The sequence below is a fragment of the Schistocerca piceifrons genome, chromosome X (genome assembly GCF_021461385.2).
Source record: "Schistocerca piceifrons isolate TAMUIC-IGC-003096 chromosome X, iqSchPice1.1, whole genome shotgun sequence".
In the NCBI taxonomy this organism is placed as follows: domain Eukaryota; kingdom Metazoa; phylum Arthropoda; class Insecta; order Orthoptera; family Acrididae; genus Schistocerca; species Schistocerca piceifrons.
Window position 1 is genome coordinate 861,511,426 of NC_060149.1, and position 17,822 is coordinate 861,529,247.

Below are 17,822 nucleotides of genomic sequence, written 5' to 3' on the forward strand. Positions count from 1 at the left end.
TATTTGTACGAAGAGGTGTGGAGAGTTGCTTATCACCAGACTCTTCTCCGATGCCCTGGATAAATTTCATAATCTGTCAACAGGTCCTCATGCAACGAGTGTGTGTGGCACTGTTCATAGTTATCAGTCCGTCGGAGGGGAGAGTTAAGCTCGGCAACCCCCTTGGTGCTTTTCCAGAGCAGTAGGTTAAGTTCCGGCACCAGGTTTTATCATGCTCTTTCCATTTATCCGCAACAAAACGAGCACAAAACTACACTGTACAAGCGCTTACCAGCCATCCGCATGATACAGATACCTGCTTGATACTTCATAACACATTGGAGGAAGACAGTGGTATACCATCACCCATAACAGGAAAGTAGGATCTCGTATCTGACCATAGCGTTCTTCCTGAGAATGGAGCTTGCTTCGCTTATTACTAAAAGTGAACTCACTACTTAACGATCACGCTACACTTACAACAGCCTTTGGAGTTTCCTCTCTTCCTCCTTCTCCTTCGTTCGTTCTCACGCCTAGTCCGTTTGTTCTTCCGTCCAAGCTCGTCCATGACTTTTAGGCCTTCCTTCAGCTAGAAACCCAAAGTTTGCACTTACTTCTAAATGTACCTCTTCCTAAGCGGCCCCATACTAGAGAAATGTATCGCAGCGATCCGTCGCCAGATCGACAGCAGATCGCACATGCGTGGACAAGTCGTAGATCGCAGCAGTCGCTCGCTGATTGCTTGGAATTGCCATTCACTGTCTAGATACTAAGCGTGGCTCTACAGTTTCGTTTCCTTTCGCTTCTCTGCTCACGTTGAGTTAAGACTTTTCAAAGGATGTTTAGCTATTGATAGAGGACGAACCACTTGGAGAAGTGAAGTCGGAGCCGCAGTTGCCATTTTTATTAAGAAGTAAGTTAAATATGGAACACTGGCACCATTAGAAGCGTTTTGAAGCATGTTCTGTGGAAGCGGAATTCCTGGGGAGTTCATAGTAACAGCACGACCCACTGGGCTCAGACTGGTGATTTTGAAATATTTGTGAAACAACTGTGGGTATTATTATAGTTTTTCACTTCTAACCAGAAAGAGGGACGATAATACTGAATCTCCATTTTAATTCAAATTTTTAGGGTAAACCTATTGTAAAGCTATTGTGAAGGCCACTGCCATGTCATGCAGTCTAACTGTACCTCAAACAATTTACGACAATAGTTACGGAAATTAGCAGCGCTACTACTGACATTTTTATAGCTTCATCTAGACTGCAGAACCATTGTGTAAATACTTGCTGTTAAATTACAAGAGAGATGAAAGGAAAATGAATTAAGGACTAATAAATGAAAAACGTACTGTATTAGCAGACTGAAAAGATATACACAAGCGACTTGGCGTATATTCTGTAAAGTGACCTACAGTTCCTAATAAAAACGTTTAAAAACGAGTCTGACAAATTTCAATTCCCGTTCTTCAATTTTTCCAAAGTATTCGTGCAGATATGCAGATAAATTGCAACAGTTACTAAATATAACAGTTTATCTTTCATTGCAGAACTTCTGAACATAGTGGCGTTCGTAATGCTGATGGAAATTCGTCGGTAAATCGCTCGTGTATCGCGTGGTGGAGGCGAACTACAGATCTCTGGCAGTCTCGGCAGATCATCTTTCCAAATTCTAATAACCTTCTCTGTTGCTTCGCAGATTCCACACGTCATCAGTCTCATTTCCAAAACGTCTAGCTTCTCTAGGCTACAGTTCATTGTGAGTAATTTACTGGCGGATAATAATGATGTTTGGTTTGTGGGGCGCTCAACTGCGTGGTCATCAGCACCCTACAAACTCCCAATTTTTACACAGTCCATTTTCTTTTCGCAGTCCAATCTAGTCACTCACAGATGATGATGATAATGATGAAATGATGAGGACAGCACAAACACCCAGTCCCCAGGCAGATAAAATCCCCAACCCGGCCGGGAATCGAACCGGTGACCCCATGATCCAGAGGCACTATCCCTAGCCCACGAGCTGTGAATGTACTGGCTGAGAGACAGTTTGCTATGAAGACGTTGTTGTATTTTGTAATACCAGAAGATGTATTTTTCGACAGTTTACACAGTGTTTCCAAAAAAAAAAAAAAATGGTTCAAATGGCTCTGAGCACTATGGGACTTAACATCGGAGGTCATCAGTCCCCTAGAACTTAGAACTACTTAAACCTAAGGACATCACACACATCCATGCCCGAGGCAGGATTCGAACTTGCGACCGTAGCGGTCGCGCGGTTCCAGAATGAAGCGCCTAGAACCTCTCGGCCACACTGGCCGGCACAGTGTTTCCAACTTCGGCATTCGATCTACGACAGCTACGTATTTTAATGCTTTCTCATCTACGTACTTTGATCATATTGACCCATACTATCCGCCCTATGTCTGTTTCTCTCGTTCATGCTTGCCATAAGTGTGGACTTTTCGTCCTGCTTGACTTGTGCTCCTTTCCAAGAGGATGATTTATATGGTTGCTAGCCGGCCGCGGTGGCCGAGCGGTTCAAGGCGCTTCAGTCCGGAACCGTGCGACTGCTACGGTCGCAGGTTCGAATCCTGCGTCGGGCATGGATGTATGCGATGTCCTTAGGTAGTTAGGTTTAAGTAGTTCTAAGTTTTAGGGAACTGGTGACCTCAGATGTTAAGTCCCATAGTGCTCAGAGCCATTTGAACCATATACGGTTGCTTTTTCTGCGCTTCTTGACAAACAGAAAACGCTAGGCAGTTGAATTTATTTCCTCCTGAGTTCCTCCGTGGGAAGATAGCTTTTCTTTCTCGACTCTCCCGTTCTGAATTCCAAACTTTCGCTTCTTTCTGCATACATTTCAATGTTACCTGTAAAGATAAGCTCGCACGGTTAGATCAATAGGAGGCCTGAAGACCCAAATATACCAGGAAAAACATGCGTATAAATAAAGGAAGTGTGTCTGCATGACACGATACCGTTCAGTAGTAAATACACATCTCGAGTACCAAAAAAATACTGGACTTGAAAATATCTTGAATCACTTGGAATACAAGGCCATACAACAAGATTAATATTCACTCCTTGCTATATATATATATATATATATATATATATATATATATATATATATATATATATATATATAATGGATATCGCTAGACATTGGTGTCTTTAACATATACAACTGTGTGCAATGAATCCCAGAGGGATTCGCAGTTGTTATTGTATTTGTCACACAATAGTTAGAGGAAGGTGTCTAATTTTTTGTGAAATGTGCTTGTACTGTTAACTGTGAAATAATAATAATAACAATAATAATAGTTTTCCTCTCGCACAGTATATTGATTACCAGGTCGCGGAGCACTATAATAAAACGGCTATAAGCAAATACACTGCCGTATCATTTAATAGATACTCCTGTGTCAATAAACTGGTATTGCTCTCATAACGGTGCCGTATATGCACGTCATCGGTCGCCCCGCGCCGCATTTCATAAACAGATACGGAGGCGACATGCCGCGCGAGCTTAATCACTGGGTGTGGGCTACGGACCGCCGTGCTACGGAAGGCAGTGCACGCTGCAAAGCTTTGTTGACGCCAGCGCGGGTACTGAACAAAGTGCACAGTCGCTGATGCTGCCACCTAACAAACAAAAGTGGAAGCTCTCTCATGTGTTCGAAATAAACACATTCTTTGTAGGCCAAAGGAGAATTTCGTCGTGTTGCTTAATTTTATATGGTCTCGAGGACGTGCAAATGGGGTACTAATAACGTTTTAAGTATCACCTCAAGAAAGTGAAGTTATGTAATTAATTATTTTTTGTTTGTCTGTAGGTGCATGTCTGCAGTCCTCGTCTACGCTAGCACTGTTGCTATTTTTTAAAAATATCGGGAATTCGAAATATGGACATTTCTTTAAAAAATGTCATTTTCGGTCCTCTATATATCAAAAAAACAGTATACATAAATCGCGGACAAAATATCGACGTACCTGCCTATAAAATATTGACTACACATCGTGTATATACTGCCAGTTTTAGAACTGTATATTTCAATATTGATTTATTTTTAGATATTATGTGCATCAACAACTAGTATCTACATCTACATGGATACTCTGCAAATCACATTTAAGTGGCTGGCAGAGGGTTCATCGAATCACTTTCACAGTTCTCTATTATTCCAATCTCGTTCAGCACGTGGAATGAACGAACGCCTATAACTTTCCGTACGAGCTCTGATTTCCCTTATTGTATCGTGGTGATCGTTTCTCCCTGTGTAGGTCGGTGTCAACAAAATATTTTCGCATTCGGAGGAGGAAGTTGGTGATTGGAATAACGTGAGAAGATTCCGTCACAACGAAAAATGCCTTTCTTTTAATCATGTCCAACCCAAATCCTGTATCACTGCTGTGACACACTCTCCCATCTTTCACGATAACGCAAAACGTGCTGCCCTTCTTTGAAGTTTTTCGATGTACTTCGTCAGTCCGATCTGGTAAGGATCCCACACCGCGCAGCAGTATTCTAAAAGGGGATGGACAAGCGTAGTGTAGGCAGATCTGTTACATTTTCTAAGTGTTCTGTCAATAAAACGCAGTCTTTGGTTACCCTTCCCCACAACATTTTCTATGTGTTCCTTCCAATTTAAGTTGTTCGTAATTGTAATACCTAGGTATTTAGCTGAATTTACAGATTTTAGATTAGACTGATTTATCGTGTAACCGAAGTTTAACGAATTCCTTTTAGCACTCATGTGGATGACCCCACACTTTTCGTTATTTAGGGTCAACTGCCAATTTTCACACCATTCAGATATCTTTTCTAAATCGTTGTGAAATTTGTTTTGATCCTCTGACGACTTTATTAGTCGATAAACGACAGCGTCATCTGCAAACAACCAAAGACAGCTACTCGGATTGTCTCCCAAGGAACAGCAAACTACCTTGGGGAACGCCGGATATCACTTCTGTTTTACTCGATGACTTTCCGTCAATTACTAAGAACTGTGTACTCTCCGACAGGAAATCACAAAATCCAGTCACATAACTGAGACCAAATTCCATAAGCACGCAATTTCACTAAAAGCCGCTTGTGTGATACAGCGTCAAAACCCTTCCGGAAATCCATAAATACGGAATTGATCTTAAATCCCTTGTCAATAGCACTCAACACTTCATGTGAATAGAGAGCCAGTTGTGTTTCTCAGGAACGGTGTTTTCTAAACACTTGTTTACTGTGTGTCAATAGATAGTTTTCTTCGAGGTAATTCATAATGTATGGACACAATATATGTTCCAAAATCCTGCTGCATGTCGACGTTAACGATATGGGCCTATAATTTAGTGGATTACTCCTACTACCTTTCTTGAATATTGGTGCGACCTGTGCATCTTTCCAGTCTTTGGGTACGGATCTTTCGTCGAGCAAACGGTTGTATATGATTGTTAAGTATGGAGCTAATGCATCAGCATACTTCGAAAGGAACCTATTTGGTATACAGTCTGGACCAGAAGACTTGCTTTTATTAAATGATTTAAGCTCATGTTGGCAGCTGTTCTCGATTCGAATTCTGAAATATTTACTTCGTCTTCTTTTGTGAAAGCATTTCGGAATGCTGTGTTTAGTAACTCTGCTTTGGCAGCACTGTCTTCGATAGTGTCTCCATTGCTATCGTGCAGAGAAGGCATCCATTGATTTTTGCCGCTAACATACTTCACATACGACCAGAATCTCTTTGGATTTTCTGCCAAATTCTAATTCCCACAGCATCACCCTATTTAATTCGACTACATTCCATTATCAGCGTTTTGCTTTTTTTGGTGTTCATCTTATATTCTCCTTTCAAGACACTGTCCATTCCGTTCAGCTGCTCTTCCAGGTCCTTTGCTGTCTTTGACAGAATTACAATGTCATCGGCGAACCTCAAAGTTTTTATTTCTTCTCCGTGGGTTTCGATTCCTACTCCGAATTTTTGTTTTGTTTCCTTTACAGCTTGCTCAATATACAGATTGAATATTATCGGGGATAGGCTACAACCCTGTCTCACTCCCTTCCCAACCACTGCTTCCCTTTCATGCCCCTCGACTCTTATAACTATCATCTGGTTTCTGTACAAATTGTAAATAGCCTTTCGCTCCCTGTATTTTACCCCTGCAACTTTCACAATTTTAAAGAGAGTATTCCAGTCAACATTGTCAAAAGCTTTCTCCAAGTCTACAAATGTTAGAAACGTAGGTTTGTCTTTCCTTAACCTATCTACTTCTTAGGGTCAGTGTATTGCCTCGCGTGTTCCGACATCTCTACGGAATCCAAACTGATCTTCCACGAGGTCGGCTTCTACCAGTTTTTCCATTCGTCTGTAAAGAATTCCTGTTAGTATTTTGCAGCCATGACTTACTAAACTGATAGTTCGGTAATTTTCACACCTGTCGACACCTGCTTTCCTTCGGAATGGAATTATTACACTCCTGGAAATTGAAATAAGAACACCGTGAATTCATTGTCCCAAGAAGGGGAAACTTTATTGACACATTCCTGGGGTCAGATACATCACATGATCACACCGACAGAACCACAGGCACATAGACACAGGCAACAGAGCATGCACAATGTCGGCACTAGTACAGTGTATATACACCTTTCGCAGCACTGCAGGCTGCTATTCTCCCATGGAGACGATCGTAGATATGCTGGATGTAGTCCTGTGGAACGGCTTGCCATGCCATTTCCACCTGGCGCCTCAGTTGGTCCAGCGTTCGTGCTGGACGTGCAGACCGCGTGAGACGACGCTTCATCCAGTCCCAAACATGCTCAATGGGGGACAGATCCGGAGATCTTGCTGGCCAGGGTAGTTGACTTACACCTTCTAGAGCACGTTGGGTGGCACGGGATACATGCGGACGTGCATTGTCCTGTTGGAACAGCAAGTTCCCTTGCCGGTCTAGGAATGGTAGAACGATGGGTTCGATGACGGTTTGGATGTACCGTGCACTATTCAGTGTCCCCTCGACGATCACCAGTGGTGTACGGCCAGTGTAGGAGATCGCTCCCCACACCATGATGCCGGGTGTTGGCCCTGTGTGCCTCGGTCGTATGCAGTCCTGATTGTGGCGCTCACCTGCACGGCGCCAAACACGCATACGACCATCATTGGCACCAAGGCAGAAGCGACTCTCATCGCTGAAGACGACACGTCTCCATTCGTCCCTCCATTCACGCCTGTCGCGACACCACTGGAGGCGGGCTGCACGATGTTGGGGCGTGAGCGGAAGACGGCCTAACGGTGTGCGGGACCGTAGCCCAGCTTCATGGAGACGGTTGCGAATGGTCCTCGCCGATACCCCAGGAGCAACAGTGTCCCTAATTTGCTGGGAAGTGGCGGTGCGGTCCCCTACGGCACTGCGTAGGATCCTACGGTCTTGGCGTGCATACGTGCGTCGCTGCGGTCCGGTCCCAGGTCGACGGGCACGTGCACCTTCCGCCGACCACTGGCGACAACATCGATGTACTGTGGAGACCTCACGCCCCACGTGTTGAGCAATTCGGCGGTACGTCCACCCGGCCTCCCGCATGCCCACTATACGCCCTCGCTCAAAGTCCGTCAACTGCACATACGGTTCACGTCCACGCTGTCGCGGCATGCTACCAGTGTTAAAGACTGCGATGGAGCTCCATATGCCACGGCAAACTGGCTGACACTGACGGCGGCGGTGCACAAATGCTGCGCAGCTAGCGCCATTCGACGGCCAACACCGCGGTTCCTGGTGTGTCCGCTGTGCCGTGCGTGTGATCATTGCTTGTACAGCCCTCTCGCAGTGTCCGGAGCAAGTATGGTGGGTCTGACACACCGGTGTCAATGTGTTCTTTTTTCCACTTCCAGGAGTGTACATTCGTCTTAAAGTTTGAGGGTATTTCGCCTGCCTCATACGACTTGCTCACCAGATGGTAGAGTTTTGTCATGGCTGATTCTCCCAAGACTATCAGTAGCTCTAATGGACTGTTGTCTGTTCCTGTGGCCTTTCTTGACTTAGATCTTTAAGTGCTCTGTCACATTCTTCACGCAATATCATATCTCCCATCTCATCTTGATCTACAGTACGTCCTCTTCCATCTCCATAATATTGCCCTCAAGTCCATCGCCCTTGTATAGACCCTGTAAATACTCCTTCCATCTTTCTGCTTTCCCGTCTTTGCTTAGGACTGGTTTTCCATCTGAGATTTGGTATTCATAAAGATGGTTCTCTTTGCTCCAAAGGTCTCTTTAATTTTCCTGTAGGCAGTATCTATCTTACCTCTAGTGATATATGCCTCTACCTTCTTACATTTGTCCTCTAGTCATCCTTGCTTAGCCATTTTGCACTTCCTGTCGATCTCATTTTTGAGGCATTTGTATTCCTTTTCACCTGCTTTATTTACTGTATTTTTATATTTTTTCCTTTCATCAATTAAATTCAATATCTCTTCTGTTACCCAAGGATTTCTACTAGCCCTAGTCCTTTTACCTACTTGTTCCTCTGCTGCCATCACTATTTCGTATCTCAAAGCTATCCATTCTTCTTCTACTATATTACTTTCCCCGATCTTGTCAATCGTTCCCTACTGCTCTCTCTGAAACTCTCTATAGCCTGTGGTTCTCTCAGTTTACCCTGGTCCCATCTCCTTAAATTCCTACCTTCTTCAGTTTTAATCTACGATTCACAACTAATAAATAGTGGTCAGAGTCCACATCTGCCCCTGGAAATGTCTTACAATTTAAAACCTGGTTCGTAAATCTCTGTCTTACCATTATATAATCTATCTGAAATCGTCCAGTGTCTCCAGGCCTCTTCCACGTATACAACCTTCTTTCATGATTCCTAAACGAAGTGTTAGCTATGATTAAGTTGTACTCTGGGCAAAATTCTACCAGGCGGCTTCATCTTTTATACCTCACCCCCAGTCTATGTTCACCTACTACTTTTCCTTCTCTTCCTTTCCCTACTATCGAATTCCAGTCCTCCATGACTATTAAATTTTCGTCTCCCTTAACTGTCTGAATAATTTCTTTCATCGCATCATACACTTCTTCAGTCTCTTCATCACCTGCCTACTAAAAAGTGTAGATAAAGAAATAGGTCTATAAAAAACTCTTACCAGTAGGCGGGACCACCCAGTAGGACATTTGCTATGGTATCCAAAAATGTTATCTTGGGCTTGGAAGGGAAAAAGAAGTAGAGGCGTACAAAGACTGGTACATCTAAAGCAGATGGTATACGATGTTAGCTGTAGTAGTTGTATAGGAATGGCAATATTAGCACGAAGTAGGGTCAGGAGGACAGCATCAAACCTACCGAGGGACTGATGACGTAAGAGGAAGAGTGTGCCTGAGAGAGATGAGTCACACTACTCAGTAGCACTGGAGACCTTCTAGACGTCGACACAGCTTTCTATAGAAGGCGAGAACTCCTCACCACCTCGTAGAAAGCATGTCAGGTCTCTCGAATGAATGAGTCATAGCTACGGGTAACCACATCCACTAATAAATGGTTTTTTGTTCCAGAAGTGATTTTATGCTTTTGTTGGAATGTGTATCTCGTAGTTTAGAAACATAGCGCAATGGAATAGCTCCTGGTTAAGATCTGGGTAATTTGATCACTGTTGGGATTTGGGTATTGGACTACTGCAGTGTAGACAGGCCAGTAATGTGACTTGTTCACTTTTGTCTCTTGTCAGGTGCGGATACTACCACACTCGTCTGTGGTTTTTATCACCTCCACACCTACATCTGCACCTGTATTCCGCAAGCCACCTCATCGTGTGTGATGGAGAATACTTTGAGTACCGCTGCCAACTGAACCCTTTCCTATTTCAGTAGCGAATGGTCTCTGAGAAGAACGATTGTTGATAAGAATGATGGCTTGGAAGAACGATTGCTTATAAGACACAACATGCTATCAACTTGGGCGCCGGTATCTTCTTTTACGCTGTTGTCGAGAGGTACGGGTAGGAAGAAGCAATGTATTGGTTGCCTCTTCTATGAACGTTTGCTCTCATAACTTTGACGGTAAGCCACACGTTGATGCACAACGCCTGTCTTGTAGCGCCTGCCAGTGAGTTGGCTGAGCGTCTTCCTGATGCTTCCGCACGTACTATAATGAACCTACAATGAAATGCGATGCTCTTCATTGTCTCTGTATTTCCTCTGTCTGTTACAGTTTCCAGACTGACGAGCAATATTCAAGTATTCCTAGAACGAAAATTTTGTGAACTACTACATTGTGGGATGGATTACACCTCCTGAGGATTCTTCCAATTTGTCTCCCCTGCGATTAGTCTTAATGTGATACTTTCTCAAATAAAGTGCTCCTTACCCATATTTCCAGATAGTTAATGTATATGACTGTTCCCACTGCTTGTTCTGCCCGCATCTCGTGGTCGTGCGGTAGCGTTCTCGCTTCCCACGCCCGGGTTCCCGGGTTCGATTCCCGGCGGGGTCAGGGATTTTCTCTGCCTCGTGATGGCTGGGTGTTGTGTGCTGTCCTTAGGTTAGTTAGGTTTAATTAGTTCTAAGTTCTAGGCGACTGATGACCTCAGCAGTTGAGTCGCATAGTGTTCAGAGCCATTTGAACCATTTTGAACTGCTTGTTCTGCAATCGCGCAATAAGCTATACTTGTTTACGTTGAGGGTCAACTACCAATCCCTGCACCAATCGTCTATCCCCTGTAGGTCTCTCTGCATTCCACTACAATGTCTAGCTTTGCAACTTCTCTGTATGCAACAGCACCATCCCCAAAGAGCCTTGTGGAGCTTCTGATGTTATCAATAAGGCCATTTATATATATATTGTGAAAAGTAATGGTCGTATAAGACTCCCTTGGCATAGGCCCAAAGTTACTCTCTCGTCTCAGGCCTTCTCTCCGTTAATAATGACATGCTCTCTTCTGTTTGCTAGGAATTCCTCAATCCAACAACATAGCAGATCTGATCTTCCGTATGCTCGTATTTTGTTTATTAGGCGACATCTGGAAGGCAAGGAACACAGAATAAGCGATAGAGCAACCTGGATTTCAGAGGACGACTTTTTGCGGAATCTGTGTGGAAACCCATAGAGATTTTCGATGTGCGGAAATATCGTAATAAGCGAGCATAAACATGATTATATGCCTATAACATACTGACGATAAATGTATCGGTCTATAGTGCGACTGTTAGTCGACCCACGTTGAAACCGAGAATAACTTTCGCAAGTTTCCAATCGCTAGGAATGCCTCGCGCCTGTAGCGACCTACGGTACACCACTGCTAGAAGAAGAGCAAGTTCCCTCTCATTATATAGATTCGAATATGTATCCCATCAGGTCCAATTTCCTTTCCTCTGTTGAGCGATTTCAGCATGTTCCTATTCCGTATGAATTTATTTTGATATACAGTGTAGAGCCAAAAACAGGTACACTTGCCTTATATCCTGTAGGGCCCCGCGAGCACGCAGAAAGGCTGCAACACGACGTGGAATGGACTTCAAGTTGTGGCATGGACTGAAGTATTACTGGAGGAAATTGGCACCATGAATCCTGCAGGGCTGTCCATAAATCCATAAGAGTACGAGATGGTGGAGATCTCTAATGAACAGCACGTTGCAAGACATCTCAGATATGCCCAATAATCTTTAGGTCTGGGGAGTGTCCCTGGAGCCAATCTGTAGCAATTATGGACGTGTGAGGTATCGCATTGTCCTGCTGGAATTATCCAAGTCCGTCGGAATGCACAATGGTCATGAATGGATGCAAGTGATCAGACAGGCTGCTTACTTATGTGTCATCTGTGAGAGTCGTATCTAGACGTATCAGGGGTCCCATATTACTGCAAGTGCACACGCCCCACACCATTGCGGAGCCTCCACCAGCTTGAACAGTCCCCTGATGACATGCAGGGCCAATGGGTTCATGAGGTTGTCTCCATACCCGTACACGTCCATCCGCTCGATACTACTGAAACGAGACTCGTCCGATCAGACAACATGTTTCCAGTCATTAACAGTCCAATGTCTGTGTTCATGAGCCCAGGCGATACGCAGAGCTTTGTGCCGTGAAGTCATCAAGGGTGCACGAGTGGGCCTTGGGCTCCGAAAGCCCATATCGATGATGTTTCGTGGAATGGTTCGCACGCTGACATTTGTTGATGGCCCAGCATTGAAATCTGCAGCAATTTGCGGGAGGATTGCACTTCTGTCACACTGAACGATTCTTTTCAGTCGTCGTTGGTCCCGTTCTTGCAAGATCCTTTTCCTCACCACAGCGACGTCGGAGATTTGATGTTTTACGGGGTTCCTGATATTCACAGTACACTCGTGAAATGGTCGTGCGGGAAAATCCCCACTTCATCGTTACCTTGGAGATGCCGCGTCCCATTGCTCATGCGACGACAATAACACCATGTTCAAACTCACTTAAGTCTTGATAACCTGCCATTATAGCAGCAGTAATCGATCAAACTAATGCGCCAGATAATTGTTGTCTCATATAGGGGTTGCCGATCGCTTTGCCGTATTCTACCTGTTTACATATTTCTGTATTTGAGTACGCATGCCTACACCAGTTGCTTTGGCGCTTGAGTGTATGTCATTTTGGTTCAAAATGGCTCTGAGCACTATGGGACTTAACTTCTGAGGTCATCAGTCCCCTAGAACTTAGAACTACTTAAACCTAACTAACCTAAGGATATCACACACATCCATGTCCGAGGCAGGATTCGAACCTGCGACCGTAGCGGTCGCGCGGTTCCAGACTGTAGCGCCTAGAACCGCTCGGCCACTACGGCCGGCAGGTCATTTTGGTGTTCGTGCGACTGTATAACGGGAGAATCGCCGTACGATGTTCCTCAGTGAACCAGTTTTGAAGCAGGGGTTTTATAGTATTTCGACCTTCTCTTCGTCATGATCAAAGAGTCCTTGTACAAGTGGCTTCAATCCAATTAGTGTTTTAACATGATCAAATTTCTTAAGGTTTTCTGACAAGTCGGTAAATAGAATTATACTTTAGGACTTGTTTATAGCTTCACACATGGCTCTCCTAAGATTGACTTATTTCAGTTTTTATTTGTTTGTGAGGCTTTGGTTACTTTTAAGTCTGCAGTGAAGCTCTTGTTTTCGGAGCAGCTTTCTACCATGGGCGACAAACCACAGAGCTCAACACATACCTGTCTGAGGCGTACTGTATAACAGTCTTGAACTTTGTCCATTTATGTTCAACGTTTTCAGTTCTCGAGACGAGTGTTTCATGTTAATCGCTCAGGTACACTGAAATACGTTTCTTATCGGTCTTGCTAAGTAGAATTATCTTCTTATCTTTCTTTAAATTGATATTTACAGAAGCATTCAATGTTGGCAACCAAACTATCTAACATGTTAACTTCAGCCTTCACAGATCGGTTCTCTTATTAAATACTCAAGGTAATTTCATTGAAACTCCACATGCCCATTTCGTGACGAATGAGAACGAACGAGAGCATTGCAACTTCTAGAAATACGACTCTGTAAATACTGTGAGTGTTAACAAAGACTCAAAAAAAGCAAACGAACCCATGAAGGAATTATTCGAATGGGGCATAAATCGGTAGATGTGATGTACATGTACAGTCAAACAAATGATTACCGTTTCAGAAGAATTGGCTGATTTATTCAAGAGAAAGAGCTCCACAAATTAAATAAGTCAATAACACGTTCGTCCACATCTGGCCGTTATGCAAGCAGTTATTCGGCTTGACATTGATTGAAAGAGTTGTTGGATGTTCTCCTGAGGGATATCGCGCGACATCCTGTCCAACTAGCACATTAGAACGTCCAAATCCCGAGCTTGTTGGAGGGCCCTGCTCAAATTGCTCCAAACGTTCTCATCTGCGGAGAGATCCGGCGACCTTGCTGGACAATGTAGGGTTTGACAAGCACAAAGACAAGCAGCAGAAACTCTGACCGTGTGAGGGCGGGCATTATCTTGCTAATATATTCACGACATTACCAGTCTTATTGTGCTCTCCCACGTACGATAACTGAAGAAAACGGCACAAGCCAAGATGGCTAAAAAAGTATTTTATTAGATGACCAGTTTCGAAAGAACTATGCTTTCATCATCGGATCTTATATTGTAAGACTTTGCAACATATTGTAGATATGCAATTTTGAAGAAACTTGCAACATCCATGGACAATATTTTCTAAAAATTTTAAAGCATAATGTACCGGGTGATCAAAAAGTCAGTATAAATTTGAAAACTGAATAAATCATGGAATAATGTAGATAGAGAGGTACAAATTGACGCACATGCTTGGAATGACATGGGGTTTTATTAGAACCAAAAAAATACAAAAGTTCAAAAAATTTCCGACAGATGGCGCTTTATCTGATCAGAATAGCAATAATTAGCATAACAAGTAAGACAAAGCAAAGATGATGATCTTTACAGGAAATGCTCAATATGTCCACCATCATTCCTCAACAATAGCTGTAGTCGAGGAGTAATGTTGTGTACAGCACAGTAAAGCATGTCCGGAGTTATGGTGAGGCACTGGCGTCGGATGTTGTCTTTCAGCATCCCTAGAGATGTCGGTCGATCACGATACACTTGCGACTTCAGGTAACCCCAAAGCCAATAATCGCACGGACTGAGGTCTGGCGACCTGGGAGGCCAAGCATGACGAAAGTGGCGGCTGAGCACACGATCGTCACCAAACGACGCGCGCAAGAGATCTGTCACGCGTCTATCAATGTGGGGTGGAGCGCCATACTGCATAAACATCGTACGTTCCAGCAGGTGTTTATCAGCCAGGTTGGGGATGATGCGATTCTGTAACATATCGGCGTACCTCTCACCCGTCACGGTAGCAGTTACAAAACCAGAATCACGCATTTCCTCGATGAAAAAAGGCCCGATAACGGTAGATGTGGAAAATCCAACCCATACAGTGACTTTCACGTCGTGCAGTGAAGTTTCCACGACAGTTCTAGGATTTTCGGTAGCCCAAATTCTGCAGTTGTGGGCGTTGACAGACCCTCGGAGCGTGAGGTCGGTCCCCAACACATTACTCAACCAATCGTCATCTTCCGCCATCTTTTGAAACGCCCACACCGCAAATGCCCTCCGCTTCATTAAATCGCCAGGTAACAGTTCATGATGCTGATGGATTTTGTACGGATAGCACCAGAGGGTACACCTGAGTGCCAGCCAAACAGTAGTGTATGGAATGCCGGTGCGACGTGCGACTGCACGAGCGCTGACTTCCCCGTGCATAGACGAACCCGCTACAGTCACCATTTCTTCCTGAACTGTCTCAGCAGCATTACGCCTTGTGCTCGGTCAGCCACTACGGGTTCTATCGTCTAAACAACCCGTGGCATCCAGCTTCGAAATCACTCTCGCCACAGCTGCATTTGTCAACGGACCTTTACCTGTTCGAATCCCCTTCCTATGGCGATAGGATCGTAACGCTGAACTAGCACATTCCCCATTCTCATAATACAGCTTCACTAAAAGTGCCTTTTCAGGTAACGTCAACATGCTGCGACTGCTGGCGCATCTGATTCTCTCTCTCATTACAGCTCCTTTTATACACGATTGTCATGCGCAATTACTGACGTTTTGCTGTCCAGAGCCATCTGTCGGACATTTTGTGAACTTTGTTTTTTTTTTTTGTTCTAATAAAATCCCATGTCTTTCCAAGCATGTGTGTCAATTTTTATCTCTCTATCTACATTATTCCGTGGTTTATTAAGTTTTCAAATTTGTACTGACTTTTTGATCACCCGGTACTATGATGACAGCACAGCTCTGTCGAAACAGGTCATCCATTAAATGCTTCTTTAGTGATATTGGCTTGTAAAGTTTTCTTCAGTTGTCATTGTATTGCTGACGTTTAAGCTCAGAACAACTTTCCATGAAGGGCAATTAAACGGGGAATAGAATACCGTCGCCGTATCGCTGTGCTGTAAGGGTGCCTCGAATGACAATCAAATGCCACACCCGACCATCAGTTCTGGTTGTCTAGCCGTACGGCGAGCGACAGACAGGCTGGTATCCCAGTGCTGCCCGAGGCGTCTACAGAAACCTCTTCGACCTGGAATCTCCTTGACAGAAGTAGAATTATCTTCAGTGATGAGCCCAGCTTCGAACTGAGCCTCGATGACAAGGGAAGACTGGAGACGCCCCGGACAGTGGTGGGATACCAACCTGACTCGCCCGCCATTTGGCCCGACGACAAGGTGTTATGGTCTGGGGTGCCATTCCATCTCATAGTAGGACTGCTTGGGTAGTCACAAGCGGCAACCTTACAGCACGACGGTACGTCGACGATATTTGACGCCCCGTTTTGTTGCCCTTCATGGTAAGCCATCCGACGCTTACATTTTAGCAAGATAATGGCCGCGCGCACACGGTCAGAGTTTCTACTACTGGTTTTTGTGCTTACCAAACCCTACCTTGGCCAGAAAGATCGCCGTATCTCTCCCCAACTGAGGTCTGGAGCATTATGGGCAGCACCCTCCAACCAGTTCGTGATTTTCACTATGTAACGGGATAATGGTCAGATTTTGTCACAACATCCCTCAGGAGGACATCCAACAACTGTCAATCAAAGCAGAGTCGAATAACTCCTTGCATAAGCACCAGAGGGGAACCATCGTGTTATTAACTCGTTCAGTTTGTGAAACTCTTTCTCTTGAATAAGTCATCCAATTCTTCTGAAATTGTGATCATTTGTTTGTCTGTACATGTACAACACACCTATCGATTTCTGTCCCATTCGGATAGTTCCTTCCTGGTGCGTAGTTTTTCTTTACTTTATTTTCTATTTTATGTTTTTTTCTTAGAGTGTACATTGTTTCCAGCAGATGTGAAGCGTTTTGATAGCAGTACATCGTTTCTGATTACTGTGACTCGGTTGATCATAGCTGTGAGTCACACAGAGGTACTGTTTATTCAGTGACTTATGGTTCCCTAGTCTTTAGAGTCATTAACCATCAAACATCGAATGCATGAAAATTCATAGTCTTACACGCCAATAATCCTTTTGGCCGACAGAACAGGTTCGTCTCCGTATTTTAAAATATGTATACAGACTGAAGCGAAAAACGAAGATTTGGACAAAGGCCAGGATTCGAATCCGAGTCTCCTACACACTTGTAGATGCACTAACCATTACACCACCCAGGCACAATGGCTTTGCACAACTGCACAGACTACCCTAGAACGCTTCCCTCCTCAATTCAAATTCTCACTCACACGTCAGCACACTTGGTATTGCCCCTAAACTCATTTGTTTAAAGCATCAGGCAGAAGCCGCCATTTCGTTTGATGCTGAGGTACATTTGGATTGAGAATGGAGGCGTGTTAGGATTGTCCGTGAAGGTGTGAAAAGGCAGTATGGCATGGTCGCGCATTGGTTAGTTCATTTGCCTTGTGAACAGGAGGCTGGGGTTCGAATTCCGGACTTGGTACAAATTTTCATTCGTCGCTTCAGTCTTTAAACATGCATCATAGTAGTCTGAGACTTGAAGAGGTCTCTGGAACCATACACAGAGTACACCAGAAAAATGTATACACTCTTTGTCAAGCTCTATCGAGATATCGATATTGTCATTCGATTTGAGTTACGAGTGTGTTGCAGTATGGTCTTTGGCTCAACAGACGTTAGTACTTTCATCTCCATATTGAGAAAACAAGATGACTGTAGCACGCTTGACATTAGAGCAACGAAAATTTATTTGAAGTGGTTTTTCAAGTTTTATAATGCTGTTGAAGTGCAACGTCCGTGGAGGCGGGGGTTTGGAACAGTACCGCCAACCCGCCTAACAATATTCACAAAGGAAG